The 23,627-nt window shown below is 39.1% G+C and overlaps 1 long non-coding RNA gene across 2 annotated transcripts; it reads left to right on the top strand.

The window, feature by feature from the left end:
* LOC126598676 (uncharacterized) lies at positions 1 to 18,476 on the top strand. Of its 2 annotated transcripts, XR_007614922.1 has the most exons (5): positions 1 to 192; positions 402 to 553; positions 4,021 to 4,074; positions 7,134 to 7,262; positions 17,962 to 18,476. It is a non-coding gene; the product is annotated as an uncharacterized LOC126598676 (long non-coding RNA). The 2 variants fall into 2 exon arrangements; XR_007614923.1 differs by lacking the exon at positions 7,134 to 7,262.
* Positions 18,477 to 23,627: the final 5,151 nt, after the last annotated feature.

The following is a 23,627-nucleotide window of genomic DNA, read 5'->3' as shown; positions in this document are numbered from 1 at the left end:
GAAAGACCAACGACCTTCACCCTCTATTTCTCTGGCAAACCACCTTCTTCGACCAAATCAAACCCTAGAAAGTGGAACCTTGACCTCTGGGACATGAGAAATTCACCGGCAGCTTTGCATGTGCCATAATAGAACCTTCATGTGCCATACCATTAACATCAAGAGCTTGAGCTCTCTCAAACTCCACCTTAGGTAAGGTTCTAATTTTCAAAATGGTTTTTGTGGGTTATAATCTTGTTCAAACTGTGTTTTTATGTCAAAATTTCAAGGGTTTAGACCCTGTTATGAATCTATGCATGCATGTCTTCCCCTGACGACGAACTCCGGCGAAATGTCGTTGAGTTAGAAGTTAGTGGGTGTTCCTAACATATCAAATCTCTCCCTCTATGTCTTTGTGATAGATTGAGTAGAACCCATTTGAGCCCTAACCTCTGCATGCACATCTCTATCTCTTTTCCAATTTTCAACGAGGGGTAATGGACAAACTTCGGCAACCTCCGTGATTTTCAGGCCATTTTCCTGCCAAACCACGACGATTTAACCGCCTAGAAAGGTACGAATCTGTTCATCTTGTTCCAGGGTATGATATTCATTTTTGAGTCACCAATTTCGTTATGAATTGACAAAGTTATGGACGTTTAAAGTTTGTCTAATTTTCCGGTGAGTTACCCAGCTGCCAACGGACCAGTCACCTTTTAGGCCATTTTCTGGCCATCTTCGGCCACTTTTTGAACTCCATATAAGTACAATCTTGTTCTACACTTTCCTAGCTTCATTTTGATATATTATGGGCAAAATTTGGTTGCGAAATGGCTCCGAACAGAGCGTTTGAATTCCTCCCCAGATTTTTCGACAAAAATCTGCAACAAACCAGAATAAGAAGAAGAAAAGAAAAAGAAAAAAAAAACCTAAGCCCAAACCCATGTTGGAAGTATGCCCACAAAGCCACTCATTTGATGTAATAGCTTTTTGGAATACTTATTATGTTAAACTTTTATATGTTTAATGGAGGGCAAATCTTATTGTTAATCACTGTTTATTATATCATGTGTTTAAGCAATAAGTGAATCCAAGGAATGTATTTGTTCTAAGAGATAAGTGATCTAAGTGAGTTAGATTATCGAGACCTTTCTCTTATGTTCATTCCTAAAACGTTCCTAGCCATAGGATTGCCAATTGGGCATTGACAATCCGCTAAGGTTAGTATGTGTTATGTTGACTCAAGTGTGAGTATGACTAGTCTCAAGTGATTTGGTGTTGGACACTAAGACAGACACATAGGTGCTCGAAATAGTAATCGAGTACACTGAACTACGATCAAATCAGAGTTTGAACATACATGTCATGTAAGAACTCTAAGGTTGCAATATGCAAAGTAGTCCTTTGACCTGAGGCATCATAGATGTCTAATGGTTAGGTCCTTGATCTTTGATCCTGTCAACGGCATTCCCTCGGAGTGTCCACGGCATTGTTGGGGTCAAGCTATCTAGTCATGTAGGCATATGAATGTACAACAAAGGATCTCTAACCTTCCATGGTGGAGGGAGAATACTCTAAGATATGATTCTAAAGTCTTTGGCCAAAGCAAATGAATATGACTAAAGGAAGGTTGTTCCAAATCATATTCAAGGGAATCATATAAGAAAGAATCACATTGGATAGTAGACATGAAACAAACTATCACTTAAACAATGTGATTAAGAGTATTGTATTAGAGAAGGACCGTATTGCATTGTAGTTGTAACTGGATAGGTTCTCCAACCAATTCTACTTAGCTTGGGTAACCATGACATGCTGCTAGGCGTCAACCATGGTTTGTGGAAGCCCTAATGGTTAGCAAACACTAATCAATGAAAGGGAGAATTGAAATGTGGTTTCAATTCATAATCGATAGTTAAAAGTAACATCGCCCACTGCCTCGCTAATTAGAACCTAATGGATCGTACACCGAGTAAGGATGTATGTGAAGAAATCAAATGAAATGGATAAGCAATTAAATGGTTTAATTGAAGAATGGTCAAGATTAATTAATTAGTTAATTAATTATACGAAAGGTTCGTATTGGGCTTATATGTTGGTTTTGGGTTTCGGGGCCCAAAAGCGTTTTGGTCCAAAAGGCCCATTATGTTTAAGTTGTATGACAACTAAAACAAAATGGGCAAATAGCCCAATAACACCAAGGAGGCCGGCCATTAGGGTTGGATGAGCAAAGTTTGCTTAATTGTAAGTTTGCCACTCACCAAAGAAATGAAGTATAAATTCAACTTTATAGCTTTAGGGTTTGGTAAGTTGAAATTTGATGAGACATTTTTCTCTCTATTTCTTCTAAGAGGCCGGCCATTAAAGGAAGAAACATCTAGCAATCTCTTCTTCTTTTAATCATCCATATCATCTTCACAAGATACAACCTTGGTGAAGAGACTTAGAGACATCAAGCTTTTGGTGTTTTGGAGAACAAATCCTTTTTCCTCAAATCATCAAAGGAGCACTAAAGGGAAGAAAACACAAGAAGGATTCAAGGAGCTTGGAGGTGACTTGAAGGCCCTCCACTTGGGTGAATCCCTTGTGTAAACAAGGATGAGCTTCAAGGGTAAAGAATCACTAAATTCTTCTTTTTCTTTAATGTTGTTAAAGAGTTCATTTTGGTTCACCATATACTAGGCTTTGAAAGTCATGGGTTTTATTGAATTGTTTTTGGATGCATGCCTATATTAATGAGTTAATAGTATGCATATGTATTCAAATGTTCATACTTGTTCTTAGCTAGGACAAAATTTTTCCTTCAACCCAGGCCAAACCTGTAGGCCTTGATTTTAGCCCAGCCCGGCCCATCTCTAAAAAAAAGAAAAGCCCAAACCCGAACTGGCCAAAAACTATAACCCGGATCCGTGGGCCAAATCCAACCTGGATCCCCTTGGAATATTCTGTTAACTCCCAATCAACTTTAATAGAATATTCCTTTTGAGGAGGGAATATTCCGTTAAAGTTCACTATTGACCGTTAGTTGACTTTTTTGAAATTTTCTCGAAAACCCTCCTAGCCTAATTTCAACGTCCTAAGTTCATTTTTGACATCCATTTAGGAAATTCTGAAGGTTTAACATAGTTGACCATCGGGGCATCTCAATTGACTTTATATGGTTGACCGTTGCCTTTTTACAAAATTCGTTGGGGACCCCTTTTAGCGTATTTCGACGCGTTGATTCCAAATCCGCCGTTCTTTTTTCCAAATTTATTCGTTTTAGTTGATTTTTACTGATGGGACCCAATATTATGCTAGGTGTAATTACTATCGAAGACTTCGGTTTTCCTAGCTCGAACGGTTATGACATGCATGTATGTGTGAGTGGGTCTTTTTGTTTATATATATATATATATATGTATATGTGTGTATATGTATATATGTATATGTGTGTATATGTGATTTTTCCCAACAATTGCTTCTATATATTACGATGTGACATGTCATTTTTAGCTTTACAAATAGACTTTTCGTACACTTTATATTTTTTTAATATTATTTGTGAGCATAAACTTGTGGCATGACATCCTTGTGTTTTATCTGCTCATTATTCCATGTTTGCACGGTGTCTCTTAGTTATTTGTACTGTCCTAGGCCAAGGACTAGCTTCATATGTAGTTCACATACACCATTTACTATCATTTTGTGTGATGTTTTGGACTCGTTTGTGATGCGACTAGCACATCTCACGTGATGTAGTACTAGAGTGTAAAACCTACACCCAGTCTGTTCCATTGATTAAATATCTCTGCAGTGGACTTATGTGCCTACATATATTGATGAGCATTGAATTCTTTTAATAACGGTTTCAGATTTAATGTTGAGATACCTTGTTGTTGTACCCTACATCTTGGACTCACTTATGCTGCAGGGTACCTACTACATACTATTATTATAATATTTTTGGGAAACCATATACTTGTTTTATAGTGAGGGGTTACACTTTTCAAAAAGGTTTTACAAAACTTTATTTGTCACTCTTGTTTTTTGCCACTCCAGGATTTTAGTGGCAGAGGTTTCATGACGATGATGATTGCTGGTAAAAGCTATCATGTAGGTGACTTCTCCTTTCGGTATACATGTCTTTACTCTTCTTTTACTGTAATTTATCTATGCTCTGACATCACTTGTGTGATATGGGTTCAATCCCGTTCACATGCACACTCTAATTTAGTCACTTTTAGGTTTTAATTTATTTACATTTTCCACATCACTACACTATATGGCTTCGTAACTTCCAGGTGTCAGCCAACACATCGCAATTCGAGTGTCTAGGTGGACATTCCGAGTCGAGGTGTGTCACACAACATGCATAACAGCACTCTTATTGTGCCAAGCGTGAGGAAACGAAGGAGGAACAAAATAGAGCTGGCCTTCAAGCTAAATTCAAAGAGTTGGAAGTTCAGAACAACAAAATAACGATCATGGGTGAGATTCTCCAAGAACATTATGAGAAGTTGTTTGAGATTCTCCACGAGGCTAGATAGACTCAATCTCATGAGCTTATCGCCCTCATGACTGTTGATTATCAGTTGGGTACCCACCAACATGAAGAGTCGCATATCCTCGACATGGATGGTCATAATGTGGAATGATCTCCTTACCAAGATGTTGATCAACATGAGCCAGCTACTAACCTAGGAAATAAGCGATAAGCCTTGAAGGGACAAGAGGGTATAGAAGACTTGAGAGACTTCCAACAGACACATCTCAACAGCTAGTATGTTGAATTTGAAAAGGGCATCCAGACTAGGTAATCCCCAAGAGGAATTTTATTCCAGCGAAGCTCAGTTACGGGGAAATGCTTTGGGTTAGTAAATCCAATTAGTCCGATCGGAAACACTCAAGTGCAACACAAGGTTTTGACAAAAGGATTCAAAAAGTGTTTCTGACCTATATGTCGAAAACTATATTTCCAAAGAACTATCATTTAAGATTCACTAGAAAGGACATGCAATCCAATCTGGGAAGGAAAATTCCTTACTATGTTGCAATTTTGAAACCTTTAGCCCAACAACATGAGAGATGTATAAAACGTTTTGCTAACTTATCTCTTGCCAGATATTTTCGATGTAAGTATAGTCACCTCAGTTTCGATAAATGTAGAAAATGAGCTTAGAGTGAAGGGTTCCTCATGGGTTTAATGTTCAATTCCTGGTACCGAAGTTGAGTGGTACTCCGGATATCGCGATGAGAATCTTTTATAGATGCAGAGTTTGGGAGGTAATGTTTTTTCGAGCCAACATTACCAAGAGGTTTTCTAAAACTTTGTCATGAGCCCACAAACTTATTCACATTTTGCTTCTTTGCTTATTTTATTTCTCAAAATTCATTTACTTTGGAAACATTTATTGGATTGGGAATTCTATATGCCAAAAGATACACAAGAAAGGAAGATTCTCACAGAAATAAATTAAAGAAGATCAAACTAGTACAACAATCTAAAGGAGACAAACCCTCAGCCCTAGCAAAAGAGAAAATTTAGAGTCAGGACGACGTGTTGGACTGGAATCGTTGATCCTAGAGAGAATACCACTGTCAAGCTAGTGACATGCTACGCCCACCTTGCTGTATTCCAGACATAACACTACATTGTGAGCAAGTCTTCAAATGAAGATTTGCCATCGTTAGCATCCACAAGTAGAAGAAATTAAAAGACACTGAGGCAGAGAATACTAAAACATCCCATCACCTCGAAGGAATTGAACACTGGTGCAAATTTTGCACAATGTGTCAGCAAAGGAGAAGGTTCGCGATGGGGCATTTTAGTGCAATTTCAAACACTGAAGCCATATGAGTGCCGCATGGGTGAGTGTTTAAATGAAGGGACGTCATCATCACCATCAGCGAGCATCAGATGAAGAAGAAAATGGTGATGAAAGACCCTTCGGTGGATCTTCACACTTCATGCAGATCCTACCTTTCCACGAAGCCCATATAGAGAGCCTTGCGAAGGAATGAATGGTTTAGAACGAGTTGCAAGAAGTGATGAATATTATAGAGCAAGTTGTAGGAAACAAGGAGACATTTATGAGAATGCATAGATTTTTGCTATACGCAACATGATTTTCTGGGATTGAAATTTTCTCTAACAAATAACCAAGAGGAAGATTAGGATTGAAGAGATAATTTAGGGGAAAAACATAAGTCATTGCACAAATAAGGAAGGAATGAAGAAAAATGTGATTTGAGAAGGCTATTTAAAAACAAACTAGGAAAAGATCTTATAGTTAAAGATAAAGAATCGTCATCCTAGATTAGCATGGATGAGAATCAAGACCAATCAATGAGATACGTGATTTCTTTTTCAAGGAGTGTGTGCGCAAAACGGAGGCGTGCATTATGACAGTTAGTTTTAAGAATTACAGGAATCGAGAACAAACCAACTGCCTCCCTTTAATGAGCTAACCAAATTTCAAGAAAGGCATGGTCTCTGGATAACAATCTATCCTCAAGGGAAACAAGTTGCCTCTCAAATGGATAGTTAGGGACAATTGTGGGACCATAATTTTTCGAAGTTGGAGTAAGGCTGATTTGAATACAATTACCTTAGAAGTCTGGTCATAGAGTCACCAGCTCCGGGCAGAGCTGTATTAGATGGAGTAGCAGTGCCACCATCAATCTACTCCGTGGCATTAGGCGAAGTCCTAGCGACTCTGCTAAATGACCATGCTTGTTTAGCAAGACACACGATTTGATCCGGATATGGACACAATCAAATCTTATAAGTCTTGGAGTTCCTATAATCTAGGAATTGACATGCGCTGCAACTAATCATAACTCTATGAGAGTGCAATATCTACTTCTAGATATCCTCTACGATTCTCTCGGCTTAGAACGAAGATTCCTAAAAAGGTCTCTCTCCCCACGGTATAAATACACCCATCTAGGGTTAATATGTGGTAACGCAATCTAAATACTTGAATTCTCTTGTCTACTCCTCATTTCTCTATAACTAGCCAAGGCTAACCACTTTATTCCGCTAATTAAGAACTATCACCACACTTTTACTACTTTCTACAGTCTGTCTAACTTAAGCATCGAAGACTTTTTGGCTAACACTACAACAGTGTTAATCTAACTCCATTTATCTCTTTTCTTTGCGTGTGTAGGTTTATGTCAATTTAATCTGAGGTGAAACTTTGCTCCCACAAATGAGTCAATGGGAGATTATGTTGATGCTAAAAAACCGGACGTAGATAAACTAAATAGTGAATGCAAAGATGACGATGGGTCCCGAGGTTGGTAGTGTTAATGGTTCACAAACTACATTTTGTACGAAACATATAAACTATTTCTCTAATAACAGTAAGACCCATAAATAAATAGAGATCTCACCAAGTGATCTACATGTAGTCTACCAAATGCAAGAGAGGATCCTCGTCGGAGCCTATTTGTGAGGATCTTGAGGATTCTGCAATCACATCCCTTCATCGTACATCGTACGACCAGTTTTCATTAGGTACTGTTTATATTCAATTTTAAATATAAAATATTACAATGATTTCTGACCGTACGATGTACGATGAACGGATGTGATTTGAGGATCCTCGAGATCCTCAGAAAGAGAATCTGGCGAGGATCCTCTCTCTACCAAATGCCATCTATCTAACATTTTTATATCAAAATATGTTCCGCCACTTCTACGATGGAATTTGCCACTTGTAAGGCATGCTAATATGGATCGGCCAGCTACCTCAGGAAAATTACAATAGACAGAGAACTGGAATCTGACTACTGAGTAGACCTGTAAATAGATCGGGTTTACTGGGTTTGAGTCGGTTTCAATCCGACGCGTTAACTTAATGGATCATCCAAACCCAACCTGTTTAGATAACGGATCATCGAAATCCAACCCGTTAATCTAATAAGTTATCTGTTTCACCCGTTAACACTCATTAACAATTTATTTATTTATTTTTTATTTTTTCATTCCAATACGAATCACACATATTTTAATCAAATCACACATATTAATGAACAGTCTGTTTGGGTTAAAACTTGAACTTTGGGCTCAAAAGGGAGTTGGCCCGAAGAAGGATTAGGAGGAAAAGAGCCCGAAGCTCAGCCAAAGCCCAGAAGGCAGAAAAGGCATTTTCTCGACTAGGTGCAGATTATTTGAACCACTTGTTCACCTACCTAGAGACCAAGCGGTGTAGACCAGCCAGCTAATCAGCCCAAAAGCACTTTACAGTGGCAGTACAAGTAAAAAGCTGATGAGTCATTGCCCTTCAAGCTGCATTCGGGCAAGATTAAAGCTACAGGAGGCCAAGTCAAACTGTCTATAAAAGAAGAAAGAGAAATCAAAGATGAGGACACTCAAACAAACAAACAAATACACAAACTCTGCTCAAGCCAAATTTGCCTTCAACAAAGCTGTAGTCAGCCCAAGCCTTCATCCCTTTCGGGATCAACCCTCACCAAAAGCCTTTGTAAAAGCTCTGCTACCTTGTCTAAATCTTGATGTAGTATCGATTTCCTTCTGTAAACTCATCTCCCTATCCCTCTTTCTAAGCTCTCAAGCCCCTTTATAAATCACAAAGATAGGAACTTGCAAGACGACTAGCCTTGCCCGACAAGGTGAAACCTTGTTCGACCCTCTTTGTTTTTGTCTTTTCATTCATAAGTCTAGTAATATGTTGTATACTTCAATTTGTATCCAAGTTAGTTCTAGCAAGTTGATGATTAAAAGACTCATCAGTGCTTGAATCCGATTGGAATCTGTATTCACAGTTTAAATCAAATCTAAGTTCTAAACCCTTGGGCATGTAAGATTGATCATTCAAAAGTCCTTGTCTCAAGGCATAAAAAAGAACCTTATGTGGACTTAACCCATCCACGACAGTCTTTGATAACAAGAAGTCCGAAGTTACTTGGGGCGCAAGTAATTGACCTATTTCCTAGTTTTATTTCTGTTATATTATGATTATTATAGAACGTTTGAGTATAGAAGTAATTCTGATGGGAAGCCTCAAGGCCTACACCTAAGGCCTTACAAAGGCACCTATTTGGATTCATTCTGCTCTTCTGGCTCGGGTAATTAAAAGTATAATAGTCATAACACTTCTGCAATCAATGAAACAAACATTATATGTTCGAGTACTGGGTTAGTTATTGATTGAGAGCCTCAAGGCCTACACCTAAGGCCCCACAAAGGCATATTTTATAACTAAAACAGCCTCTCGGGCATATATACAATTAAAAGTCAACATCTGTTTTACATCTGCCATGCTAAAGATGGCAGTGGCATGCCTGAACACCTAAAACGTTAATCTTGATTGTGATCCTCAAGGCCTACACCTAAGGCCCTACAAAGGCACCTTTCAAAGTTAACCATGTCCTTCTCTTTCAGCCTTGCCCGACAAGCTTTGCCCGACAAGCCCGCCCGTGAGTAGAAGCCCGACAGAAAGCATCAACCGGCATCAACCTCTCGGGGAGCTGTGTGCTCGTTTGCTAGGAAACATCCTTAATGGAAATTCTAGCCACGAACATAGTTTTGGCATGCCCAGTGGGACTTATGTTTCAATCTCGTATGTTAAAAAGAGAACAAAATACGAATCATCTCAACCTTTGTTAAAGATGACAAATCAATTAGGAAATCTTTCTTCTCCATCAGGTTAGGTGGTCCTGGAAAGCCCAACTTCATCTGGAAGAACTGAAGGAAAGGGAACTAATGAAGAATTGCAGGTTACTATGATACAAGTGTTGAAAAGCATGGAAAAAATCTCTTTGGAAACTAAGAAGGAAGTAAGTAGACTGTGTACCTTGACAGGGAATCTACAAAGAAGACTAGATCTGGAGTTTTCTACTCCAAAAGGTGCTCAAGGAAGTGGGATGAGCTAGGTTACCATCAGAAGTGAAACAGTAATTCCCCTATTTCCGTTATTAGAAGAAAAACAAGATAAGGGAAAGGAAAAAGAAGTACCTGAAGTAAGCCAGCCCATGATTGAACCAGTTCTAGAAAAAGAGTTCCTCAGCTTTCCATTATTATCATTTAATAATAGGAAGCAGAATGAACAAGAAAGGACGAGGTATGGGATGCCCATAATAACCGAAGGAGTCAGCGGAAAAGAAGGCTTTGTCACCTTAGATAAACCTCCTCCTTATAGGCCACCTCTTCTGGCTAATAAGGGAGGAGGAGCCAACTGGAGGAAGCCTGAGTCAAAGAAAGAGGCGCGGGCAATGACCGGAGCCCGAATAGCGAGTCTGCCCTTCTATTCCAGAATAATAATACAGCTACTCAACAACTGAGGGATGAGTTAGCTGAGTTAAGGAGGACGGTGGTTCATAATGTTCAACCACGAGTTCGCCCAGTATTCAGGGTTACCTATCAAAAGCCTTATCCTGAGTACATTGATGAGCAAAACCCGTTTCCTTTCAACTTCAAAATGCCTGCATTCCCAACATTTTTTGGTGAAGATGGTAGTGTGTCCTCCAGAGACCACATTTTCAAATTCTCCAATCATTGTGTGGCATATGAAGACAACCCGAACTACAACTTAAGGTTGTTTGGAAATTCATTGGCGGGACTAGCATCTCAGTGGTATTCTCTATTACCCCCTAACTCTATTGCCAACTAGGGGGATGGAGATGGCCTTCCATGAACAGTTTTACAGAATAGAACCAGAAATGACTATTAATGATCTGGTTGAAGTCAAACAATACGAACATGAGTCTACAGAGGATTTCATGATGAGGTTCAAGAAAACAAGGATGAGATGCCAATTCCCCGTCAACCAAGCTCAGCTCATATCAATCGCCCAAAGGGCTCTGAGGTTACCTTTGAGGAAGAGGTTCTATGATACGCAATTCAATGAGTTGCAAGAATTGGTAATCGCTGCAACAAAGTGTAAAAGGCTGCTGCTAGAGGAACAACAAGTGAAGCACACTTCCAAGGCTCTTCCTTTTTATAAAAACAAAGCTGCGATTCATCGTGTAGAGGTAGAAGAAACACGGCCAGAGCATGAAGATGGCCATGATAGGGAGGAAATTGATGTTTATGCTGCTGAGATGACCACTCCTTTCAAACCATTAATGGTGAAAGGGTTGGTTCAACCCATCAAAGATCAGAAAATTGTGATGAATGATGGAAGGTTTGTTCCTATGAAACCTCCCAAGTACTAGAGTTATTCCTTTGACTTGGCCAAAGCTCATGAGATCTATGAAGAACTGGTGCGGGCAAGAGTAATTTTGCCCGACAGTACTAAAAAGATGCCCAAGCCAAAAGAGCTAAGAGGGAAGAAATATTGCAAGTTACACTATACCTTCAATCATTCCATAGCCAATTGTGTCCAGTTTAGAGATTGGATACAAGACCTTATAGTGAAGGGAAAGCTATTACTGGACAAGCCTCAAGCCAGTATGATAGTTGACACAAACCAGTTCCCGGAGGCCCCTATCAATACGATCAACCTGATTTGGGTAGAGAAGCCAGGGTCATCATTTATTACAAAAGAAGAGGGAGATGGATCCCAAGTTGCCCCAACACCCCCGCTTAAATAATAGTACCATAAGAAGGACCAAGTGATCATGATCAGGTCCCAAATTGGTATTAGTAAAGGAAGCAGAGAAAAACAATAATAAAAAAATAATAAACAAAGGGACATGGAGTTGCCCGAATAAAATTCAGACAAGAGCCATAAGCAAAGCAAGCAGAGGCAAAACACATGTTCATTATGCTAAAAGAAGGGTTACAAGTAATCCTAGTCTAATAATTTTACATCTTTACTCAGAGTGATTATTCGGGAATGATAAGTTTGCATAATTACAAAAATCCTACTAGGTTCGGCCAGAATAGTATTGCTATTTGCAAGTTGAGACCTAGTGTACTCTAGCTCCGAGTTTGACTTCTTCACTTCTTCGATTTTATGTTTGAGGGTGCCAAGAAGAGTTGCTTACTCAGCTTTAAGAGCAACAAGTTGTTCCTCCAGTTTCTGGATTTCAGAAGTTACCACTCCGATCATTTCTTTTGTCTGCAAGCCCTCATCCATCAACTGCTCGACCTGTGCAGAAGTACTTAATTCCTTCTCCTTAAAGCATTTTACATGATTGGCTTGTCTAGCAGCTCTCTGATGTTGCTCCCTAAGATCCCTCAAGTTCTTAAAATAAGAGAGAAAAGAATCATGTTGGGCTTTGGATAGCTGATTAGCTTTGAAAAGCTCAATCGTAACCTTTTCTAGGTCACGATGAGCCTCGAGGCTGAATGAAGCTGAGAAGTCCTTCCAAGCCCATTCTTGGAAAGCTTGATGTTGCTCTTGAAAGCCGGAATGTGCTGAAGAATGCTTTGAAGATTTCAACCTTATCTCAAGTTGTCCGAATTCTTCAAAAAGTTCGAGCAAGTTAGCAGTAGGTGAAAATGAAGAAGAAGAACGAGGAGGAGTTCTCACTCCAGTTTCTTCTAATGGAGTAGTAACCACTGAGAGGGTAATTTCGGTCTTCTCGGTCTTCTCAAGCCCAGAAAGGGTAATCCCTGTACCTCCAGAAGTTGAAGAAGGCCGAGAAAGCTCCGTCTTACGTACCAAATGCGAGAGAGATTTGCCCGAAGCTTTTCTCAGGGCTTGCTATAAGAATCAAAGAAGACTAGAGTAAGGCAAGAAAAACAGTGAAAAAGTTTAAAGCAGAAAGGAACCATGGGAAAAAACAATATGCCTGAATGGGCCCGGGGGTTTCGAAAGAAAGAATATCAACTTCTGTTTGAGGAGGAGAACCACTATCACCAACAGGGGAAGAAAAAGTTATGCCCGAAACTTCACCAATGCCCTAAGAGGCATCCAGGGATTGCAACAATTGTTAATAAAACAGGATATAAGAAGAAACTAGAAAGAAAATACTTCCATACTTGAGTTCGACCCTGAGGAGAAGAAGGAAGCTCATCAGTGATAACTATTAGGCAAGAAAGCACTTGCAAAATAGCTGCCCCTAAGGTCACAGGAATCTCAGGAACTACGGGTTCATCACGTGTTACCACTGACGGTTGTTGTGGTCTATATATTGGAGAAGGCTGAAGAAAATATAAACATAAGTTAATATGGACACAATGTACAGAAATTCAATGACAGGACAAGTGCTCACCGAATTACTACCCTCATCCACAAAGTGCAACATGACTCTTGTGGATGGATCAAATTGAGAAGATGGAGTGCCTCCAGGGTAGAAGGAGAAATTGAAGATTTTGAAGATGATCCTTAACTAGGCAAGAGGGCAGATACCCCGACCTGGATGAAGAGATGAGAAAAGAAAGGATCAGGCATTTGTTCTAGAGACTATAAAGTTATCCAAGATTCAAGATTGAAGGAAATGCACCTTTAAAGGATTAACCCGAGGAGGAGAGATGCTTGTTTCTCAGGCAAATGACAAAGAGGCCTCAGGCGGAAGGATCTTTTCCTCCCTCGCGGTCTAGATCAAATAATCATGTTCATAGTTTAAGGAAGATTATGCAGATAAAAATACAAGCAAAATACCTCAAGCTCTTTGAGGGTGATATTTCGTAAATCCTCAGCCTTTTGATATATTTCAGCTCCTAGTGGATCCTTCCTTGAAGCAATAGTTGGTTTTTTGGATGCTTGAGATCCTGATTTCAAAGAAGATAAGAACAATTAGATAAGGAAGAAGGATGGCAGTTTGATAAAGGAGAACAGGAAACTTACTTAAAGACTTTTGCTTCTTTCTGCCTGTTTCAGAAACTGGAGCAGACGGGACTGAAGGCTTGGAAGTCTGGATGGTTATTACTTTTTTACTCTTTCTGGTAGGAATTGATCATTTAGGTTTAGGTAGGGATGCAGGTTCAGATCTGAGGTCTCAATCACAACTACTTTCCTTCGTTTAGGTGCTTTAATGTTCGCATCAGGAGTTTCTTCAGCCTCTGAATCTCCAAAAGATTCCAAAACATCTTCGCCTTCTCCGGCTTCTCGTTTTTTAGCCTCTACTGCGGCTCTATGAAGAACTGCTGCATCGGCTGAATCATCCTTGAACTCAATGGGCGCCGTTTCAACATCTACTTGGGCTGCAGGATCAAGCAAAGTAAGATTTAAAAGACTTCAGAAGGGGGACAGAGTTAAGTTAAGAAGAGAAATACCTATCAAAAGTGACCAGTTCTTCTGCTGGATCATTTCCTTCCAGTTCTCAAGTTCGCCTGAACTAGGGTATGACTTAAGGGAAAGTTGACTGAAGAGTAGGTCATGAGTTTCCCGTAAATCTCCTCCATATTTCTTGGTCCATTTGTCTTCCCACCAGGCAGAAAAGAGTGGAGTACATTCAAAATTGAGAACTATGGATTTTCGGGTGACCTGATTCATAACCTCAAGACTACGTCGAGCAGCTCGGAAGGTCGCCTCTGAAGGGGATGGTAATCGGAAGGAAGTACCACAGTGGACAGAATCAAAGAACGGAATGGGAATGGCTTGCATAAAGCCTATTTGCCTACTGTAAAAGTTAGGGTGATACACCTCCAACCTTTGATCATATCGGTTGCCCCGAACTCCCCAGGCCATGTCTCTTGGTTGAATACAACTAATGAATTTCTCCTTGCAAAAAAGAAGTGGCATCTTTCACGGGAGCGTCTTGTAAGGCTTGATCAGAGAACCAAGGATATCTCCTCAAAATTGACGCGCCCCATTCCAAGTATGATCGGGTTCTACAAACTTTGAAGAAGAAGAAGAAGCAGGTAAATGTGGAGTGATCTGTAGGAGCAGCTTCAGCTAAGATTCGGGCAGGGGCCACACTTTCTGGGAACTCTAAGTTAGCAGCCCGAAACTCTGGGAAATACCATTGAAGCCATGTTTGGATCATCCATATGGGTCCATTCTGATTGGTTTCAAATGGCTCGCTTTGAGTCATTTCAAAAAGGAAGTGGTAGAGATGAGAAAGAAGGAATAGACCTGTAGCAACATCATCAAAGTTGTGGAGAGCTTCTACTAAGGGAATCCATTCAACCTTCACCCCTTTAGACTTATTGGGGAAGACATGCTTGTTGAGCCAGTATAAAAGGAAGTACATGTGTTCTTGATCCTTATCAACATGAGAAGAATCTGCTCCAAAATTCTCCTTGAAAAAAGTTTCGTAACTCTTGAAAGTTGCAGAATTATATTCCAGTGAAAGGAAAGAGGCATAGGAACCTAAGCTTTCAGCAATTGAAGGGGGAACCCAGTCTTGAGTAACATCTACTATCATGTCCGATGCTCTTAGCCCGAAGACTTGGGCCATGTCTAGAACAGTTAGAAACATGGGACCCATGCGAAAGTCAAAGGTATTTGTGCTCGAATTCCAGAAAAGAAGAGAAGTAGCAAGCAGTTCGGGCTTGGGAATAATGGTAGTTTTTTAGAGCATTATTAGTTCGTAGATACCATTATTCATCCATTTCTTCTTAACAGTTGGCTCTAGTTAATCAATCCATTGAGCCCAAGCCGGATCGTTCATTAGAGGAAAGCCTCGACGATATGACGACCATTTAATTGAAGAAATGCCCGACTCAGCCAAGAAAGGATTTGGGGAAAACCAGTTACCCCTGGGCATATTGTTCTCTATCACTATAGGGACACGAGAAATCCATGCAGGACCCAACGATTGTGCCCCATGCGCTTCAAAGAAAAGTTCAGAATACAAACCTGCCTGATGGCGATGCAATCCGTTGAGTAAGCGGTGTAAGGTAGCTATGCCTTCGCCGGATTCGTATGATAGTTAGACCTGGCTGGATCCTGAAGCCATTTAATAAAGTTTGGGAGAGGAACGATAAAGAAGATGACAATAGTAGAAGATATCGGGCAAAGAACAAAGAAGAGTATGAAAGTTTGAGAGAAGTAAGACGTCTGGGAAGGTAGAAATTTTTAAGGAAAGGGGATTTCGTGCTAAGTATGTAGAGGATTCGTGGGTTAATGGAAAGATAGCAAGAAAGTGATAATTATCTTTAGAAAGAGTTCAAATCCCAAGAGAAAGACGGAGGTATACAGGCATGCGGCTATTCAATCAATATTGGCGCTTGGAATTCCAGCCTGAATATTAATTGAAGGGGGCACTGTTTGGGTTAAAACTTGAACTTTGGGCTTAAAAGGGAGTTGGCCCAAAAGAAAGACTAGGAGGAAAGGAGCCCGAAGCTCAGCCAAAGCCCAGAAGGCAGAAAATGCCTTTTCCTGACTAGGTGCAGATCATTTGAACCACTTGTTCACCAACCTAGAGACCAAGTGGTGTAGACCAACCAGCTAATCAGCCCAAAAACACTTTACAGTGGCAGTATAAGTAAAAAGTTGATGAGTCATTTCCCTTCATCTGCATTCGGGCAAGATTAAAATTACAAGAGGCCAAGTCAAACTATCTATAAAAGAAGAAAGAGAAATCAAAGATGAGGACACTCAAACAAACAAACAAATACACAATCTCTGCTCAAGCCAGATTTGCCTTCAACAAAGCTGTAGTCAGCCCAAGCCTTCATCCCTTTCGGGATCAACCCTCACCAAAAGCCTTTGTAAAAGCTCTGCTACCTTGTCTAAATCTTAATGTAGTATCGATTTCCTTCTGTAAACTCATCTCCCTATCCCTCTTTCTAAGCTCTTAAGCCCCTTTATAAATCACAAAGATAGGAACTTGCAAGACGACCAACCTTGCCCGACCCTCTTTGTTTTTGTCTTTTCATTCATAAGTCTAGTAATATGTTGTATACTTCCATTTGTATCCAAGTTAGTTCTAGCAAGTTAATGATTAAAAGACTCCTCAGTGCTTGAATTCGATTGGAATCTGTATTCACAGTTTAAATCAGATCTAAGTTCTAAACCTTCGGGCATGTAAGATTGATCATTCAAAAGTCCTTATCTCAAGGCATAAAAAAGAACCTTATGTGGACTTAACCCATCTACGACAGTCTTTGATAACAGGAAGTCCAAAGTTACTTGGGGCGCAAGTAATCGACCTATTTCCTAGTTTTATTTCTGTTATATTATGATTATCGTATAACGTTTGAGTATAGAAGTAATTCTGATGGGAAGCCTCAAGGCCTACACTTAAGGTCCTACAAAGGCACCTATTTGGATTCATTCTGCTCTTCGGGCTCGAGTAATTAGAAGTATAATAGTCATAACACTTCTGCAATTAATGAAATAAACATTATATGTTCGAGTACTAGGTTAGTTATTGATTGAGAGCCTCAAGGTCTACACCTAAGGCCCCACAAAGGCACCTTTCATAACTAAAACAGCCTCTCGGGTATATATACAATTAAAACTCAACATCTATTTTACATCTGCCATGCTAAAGATGGCAGTGGCACGCCTGAACACCTAAAACGTTAATCTTGATTGTGAGTCTCAAGGCCTACACCTAAGGCCCTACAAAGGCACCTTTCAAAGTTAACCCTGTCCTTCTCTTTCAACCTTGCCCGACAAGCTTTGCCCGACAAGCCCGCTAGTGAGCAGAAGCCCGACAGAAAGTATCAATCGGCGCCAACCTCTCGGGGAACTGTGTGCTCGTCCACTAGGAAACATCCCCAATGGAAATTCTAGCCACGAACACAGTCTAACATCATACACACACACACACATCAAATTAAAAAATAAAATAAAAAAGCAAAAGAAAAGGATGGGCTGTAACATCATGATCATCGCCATCATCAACTTCGATCATCTATCCAGCATTGGCCATGGCGACCTGGTCAGAAAAATACCAAACCCAACTCCCAGGTTCCCTTTTTCTATTATTTTCATGCTATCCAACATTAGTTGGTAGTATATTCAAATCAAATTCAACCCAAAACCAAAAGCTTCTCTCTTTTTGCATCATTTCATTTTAAATTTCAAAGCTTTCAATTTGTCCATGCTATCAATATCACCATTTTTCTATGTTTCTGTGAGTTTCTGGCAATTGGGTTTCTTTATTTCGTCTCCAAGCTGTCTGCTGTATGAATGTTCCCCTTTGATTCTCATATGTTTTTTTATTTTATTTTATTTTTTTTTGAAGTGGTTGGAGCTTATTGCTTTTAGTGTTAAATTGCTTGAGGACTTCAAAAGATTAGGCGGCTTTCATCAGGAGAGAAGAGAGCGAGAAGGCGCCAGAAGAAGGGCGCGAACCAGAGCGCGGGGCTGCGAGTACGAGTCGGCCAGGTTTTCTTGTTAAATTTTTATTGAAATTACTCAAACGCTCTCATTTAATGAGTGTATCGGATGCTAACGAGTCAAAATAATTCATTATTTAACGGGTGAACCTGTTAACAACTCAAGCCGTTAAGCATCCATTTAAATACTACTTTAAATTGATGGTTCAGATCGAATTAACGAGTCGGGTGTAAAATGCCAGCTCTGCTGCTGAGTTGAACAATGGGAAAGTACGATGTTAAAAAAAGTACAACCTTTTTACTGTCCAACATGTGGAATCACATCATCAGAATCATTAAGGAATCAATTTTGACAATTTTGAGATTTTGCTTTGACAATTGTTAATTGCAATAACATGAAAGTAAATTTCTTTAAACAAACTCTGTGAAATTATTTTTAGGAAAATGTTAGAATACCATTTTTTTTTTTAATCATATTACAACTCTAATGTGATAAGTGATGTGAACATATCATGCTAATTTTTAAATTTATTTTATTGAATGGCGATTGTGCATCATTTGTTACATAAAATAGTACATTAATATAGTATAAATATGTAGTATTTCTAGCATTACTATTATATTTAATGTCATGATTCTCATTTCCAATTAGGAATGATTATTTACATATGTTTATGTGCATTATTCTATTAGAATTTTTTTTTTGTTATAATTACAATATGTTCTAGTTTTTTTTTTTTAAAATGTAAAATAGTCGTTCTGATGTATACATGTCAATTTCAATGGGGTACACAATGGAGTAAAACATAAGTGTTGTAGGCATAATTTACTAAACAGTTATGGAGGCCATTGAGAAAGAGGGGGTACGACAACGAGAGAGAAAATAGAGATGTGTAATTGTGAGGTGTGCTATATTCTACCCCATTGTGCATTTATTTATAGTAGTAGGGAAGGTCAATTATTTACCCTTTTAGGATTACAACTCTTAATAGGTAATCAACTCCTAATAGGAATATAAGAGATATTCTTATATCTACTATGATTTACATAATCACATTCCTAATCTAATAGGAATAAAACACTCCCCCTTGAGTGTGTAAATACTCAAGTAAATGGCGCATCAGGTCTTCAGTGATGAAGCAAGTACAGTTGATGAAGTCATCGGCATAATGAGCGAATGCGAGTCTCAGATCAACGATAAAGCCCAAGGTGGGATAAAATCCATAGACTAAGGAGAAAAGTGAGCAGTTGCATTAGGTCAAAACTATACATCTTTTGGATGAAAGTAGAAGAGTTCATAAAGGTATGATCAGCCCATGATGGGTGTCTCGCTAAAACCTAGTTAGGTAGCAAAAACCCAATGGGAAAAATGCTCCTAATCGTAGGGAAAAAGAGTACATTAAGATCAAGTGATTATACTTCTGGATACTCCCCCTGAGTTTGACATAACTTCCAAATGAGAACTATAACCATTGCATATGATAGTTAGGCATACCAATTTCTCGGACAAGCTTCTGGAAGGTTGACTTCGGCAGTGACGTTGTGTAAAGGTCAGCAAGGTTGTTTGGGATCGGCTTGCATGACTTCAATCTCTTGATACTTTGCTGATGTAGATGTAGACGCAATATATCTTGGTGTTGACTTTGTTGATGTATCATGTCTTAGTCGGGTTGATACATGTTGCATAATCTTCATGGATTGTTGTCGGGACTCAACGATGGATGAAAACACAGCAAGTACTTCAAATATACTCAACAATAACTCTTAACCATGTCTTACTTATGATATAGTGAAGTGAGGTGAGTCTTGGAATGATTTGATGATTTCACAACTAAGGTCATATCGTGGACCTCCAAGATATTGCGATATCCCTTAACGGTACAGACATAACCATTTGGAGATTTTTCCTTGTGCGGGTTTGATAAGTAACATGCTTCAGCATAACAAACAAGGTAAGCATCATTCCGAGGATCAAGAGGGTTGCATCAGCTCGAGTGATGAACCAATATTTATACTATATATTTTCCCCTTTTTCTATTTCTTTTCTTGTCTAGTTTAGTTGGAATTTTTGAGTATTTATGAGTTTTGCCATTTTGTGTTTCTAGGAGCAGCAAGATTGAGTTTGGTGGAAAAGTATGAAAACGTTGGAATTTTTTAGTGATTCCAGTTTGAGAGGATTCACAAGAGATCAAAGATGATCATATCAAATTTTCAGCTCAAACTTCCTAGCCAATTGTTCCCAGCTTAAGAATGAAGACAGGTTACCGTGCTGACAAGGCAGTTTGGACCTCTGAAGGTTGCACAGGACATAAGTACATAATTAAAGCCTAAATTGAGGAAACTTCCTTCTTAGCTTTTGAAGCTGACCTTTTAAGCTTTCTAAGGACATCTCATTCATTGAAATCTAAGGACTTTTGGTCTACTAAACGTTATGGCCAAATCTGCCCACTCCATGTAGCTAATAAAAATAAGAAAGTAATAGCACTTGTTTTGTGCTTTACTTTGTCATCATCACTTGGCAGACAATGGGATTTTCAATGCCACTCATTTGGCCTTTGTAGCATTAGAAAAATAGAAGCTTTTGGTTAAAGGCAAGGAAAACACATGGATGTGGGAAAGAAAAGATGGTAGAAAATAGAAGATCATGGGGTACCCACTATGAAGTGGAGTTTGGTTGGTCTTCCACTTGTAGCTTTGGTTGGTTTTGACAATTATTGCCTTTTGTTCAAGGCAATAACTGAATGGCAGAGGGCAGAGAGCAAAAGAAGCAACAAGCAACATAGCAGAAAAATAAGGGAGCCGCAGCTCCACATGGAAGGAGGATCGGAGAGCACAAGGAGATAACCTCCTTGTAAAAAAGGGTTGTCTTTTTCTTTGATTCTTCATGGATAATTTCCTATGTATTCAAATAATTATGTGTAACTAATTTCTTTTCGCTAGAGTGAGGCCATGAGCCGCAACATGATTACGTAGATTTCTCCTTCAATTGCTTAAGTGTTGTTACATGCTTGCTTTGATATTTTCAATCACTGAATTAAACTATCTATGTACCTTGATGCTTGATCACCATTAGGATGCTTAGAAAAGTTATCGGATGCAATTTTGAACGAATGTCACGTTAAAATTGGTTGTGCTTGAGGATTGTACTCTCCTAAGGTAAATATCATGCTCTTAGGGATTACATGGTTTAACAAAAGGATTTTCACCAAGATTTATGAATCACTCATGTTTATATTTAATCCAAATGTCATGGATAAGTTGCATGTAGTGGTATACGTTTTAGCTTGAATGTCACAAGTAAAACATACACAAGGAAAATCCAACCTTCAAAGCATGTGTGTTTTCAATTATTTAAGCAATTGGAAGAGCTAGGTAGGAGTGTTGTTGGTAAAGGTTGAACTCTAGCATATTGTCAATCTATTTTTCTTCAATCATTTATTTTATCTTGAATTTCCTCATTTACTTGTTTTGTTTAGTTGAATCACTATTCCTATAAGCCAATTCCCATTTTAGATATTTGTTTAAGTCACTTCTAGTAGTATTTAGTTTCGTCAAATTAGTGTAGTTCTTAGAGTTAAATAAGTTAAATACACAAAAATTCGTAAATTGTTTATATCAGTCCCTGAGGAGATCGACCTTGCTTGAGCCATTCTATACTACAAACACTTGTTCTTTTGCAAGAATTTTCTATGGTTTAACCTTTGTTTTACAAGTGGTAAAAATCACCATCATCGAGATGCGTTGGGATTTGCCCAAATTTGTAGTACTTTTAGGGTACATCTTTAATACCAATTCAGTGGTTGCGTGTATGCGCGGTGTTGTATCTTTACCAATAGATCAATAGCGAATGAGATATCCTATCTAATACAATGAACTCAATACAAAGAAGCGCAAAGTTGAACTTAGATATGGAATTTTAGATTCCATAACCTCTTCAAGGGTCTCATTTGCATATAACGTATAGACGATCATAGGTTTACTAAAAGGTAACACATTCGGGGTGTAGTTCGACTGGTAGACCAAGGTACCGTCAGAACAACGCTTGAACTTCAAGTTAAGGCATAACTGAGTTTTCCTAAGATCCTTCATCTCAAATTCCGTCTTCAGGTGCGAGGAAGTTTTCTCAAGCTCTTCTAGAGTCGTAGTGAGATTCGTGTCAACGACATAAACTGTAACTTTAGCAATTCGGAATAAGACTTCATAGTTTAACACGCAAGGGCATTCATTCAATCCCTGACTAATCAAATAATCATTTAGACGGGTATACCACATCAGTCGGGTTGTTTCAATCCATAAGTGAACGCCTCACACAAGTTAAGAGAGTGTTCTATGGTTTGGAACTATTTGAACCAGTCCATGTAATTCTTCAGGAACTTACATGTAAATCTCTGTATCTATTTCCCCATGGAGAAAACATTAACCATATTTCATAATGCTGCTATCAATCATAGGACGTTTGAGAAAAGCCTTGCGTTGTAAGGCATACATCATATCGCACTATTTCATTCATCTCAATACGCTTCATTTCCCACTTGTAACACAATAAGGTTACCTTGGGTAGTGTAGGAACGATATGTCCAAAACACACTTCGATAAGGAATTTGACCTGGATTGTAATTTCAGTTGTCCAATTAGTTCTACATTGTCACTTAATCAATGGAACATGGTTCGATATTGTCGCTTTTCATTTATGTCGGTAGCTACCATATAAGTGAAAACATTATTGATGGTAATCTCATTTCAATTCCATTTAGCTCATCCAAACTAGTATATTGGACCAAGAACTTCAAGTCTTGGGAGTAATCCGGATTAATCTCATGAGATGGAAATGATTTGAGACAGCAATCAAGTATAGATTCATCATTGTGTCGTGTGTTCCTCTTCTAGGGAAGTGAATCCTACTAACCAAGTGATCTGTCGTGTTCCAGGCTAAGACAGATTGATCGGCTATCCGCCGGTGTACCGGACCGTCCAACAGAAGCAGCACATCCTTCAGGGATGTTGACTCGACGTCCATTAAGTACGTCTATCCTTGCATGCATGTTTGCAGCTGTTATATGATCTCGTCACTTTAACTAGATCAGTGGAATGCATCTGGAGCAACATTCTGAAAACTAGAATTCATCGCACTTTCTTATCATACTTTGTGCGATGCGATACGGGGATCGAGATGAGACATAGTGGGCAATGTCCACGTAAATTTGTGCCGTTCTACAAGAACGTTAACGTTCTTATCTCCCCCTAACGGTACGAAAACTGTCTCATTAAAGCAATAACCTGCAAATGAGCGGTAAAGATATCGCATCCCAAGGTTCTAAGAGAGCTAGTGTGAAGGAGAATCATGATCGATAAAGATTCACATCCTTCTTTGAGGACCCATATTGGTACGTTGCGATGGCGCAACTTGGCACATAGAATGCACACCTAAATGCATAAATACGAAAATCGTCAGGTTCGTACCCAATAACCAACTGTAACGTCGAATAGGTTAGGTGGCAATGGGCCTTAAGGCGGACCAACATAGTTGCATACAAGATTGCATAGCCCTAGGCAAAAAAACTAAAAACTTGGT

Source organism: Malus sylvestris, chromosome 14, assembly GCF_916048215.2.
Source record: "Malus sylvestris chromosome 14, drMalSylv7.2, whole genome shotgun sequence".
Lineage (NCBI taxonomy): Eukaryota > Viridiplantae > Streptophyta > Magnoliopsida > Rosales > Rosaceae > Malus > Malus sylvestris.
This window is presented reverse-complemented; position numbering and strand designations above follow the sequence as displayed.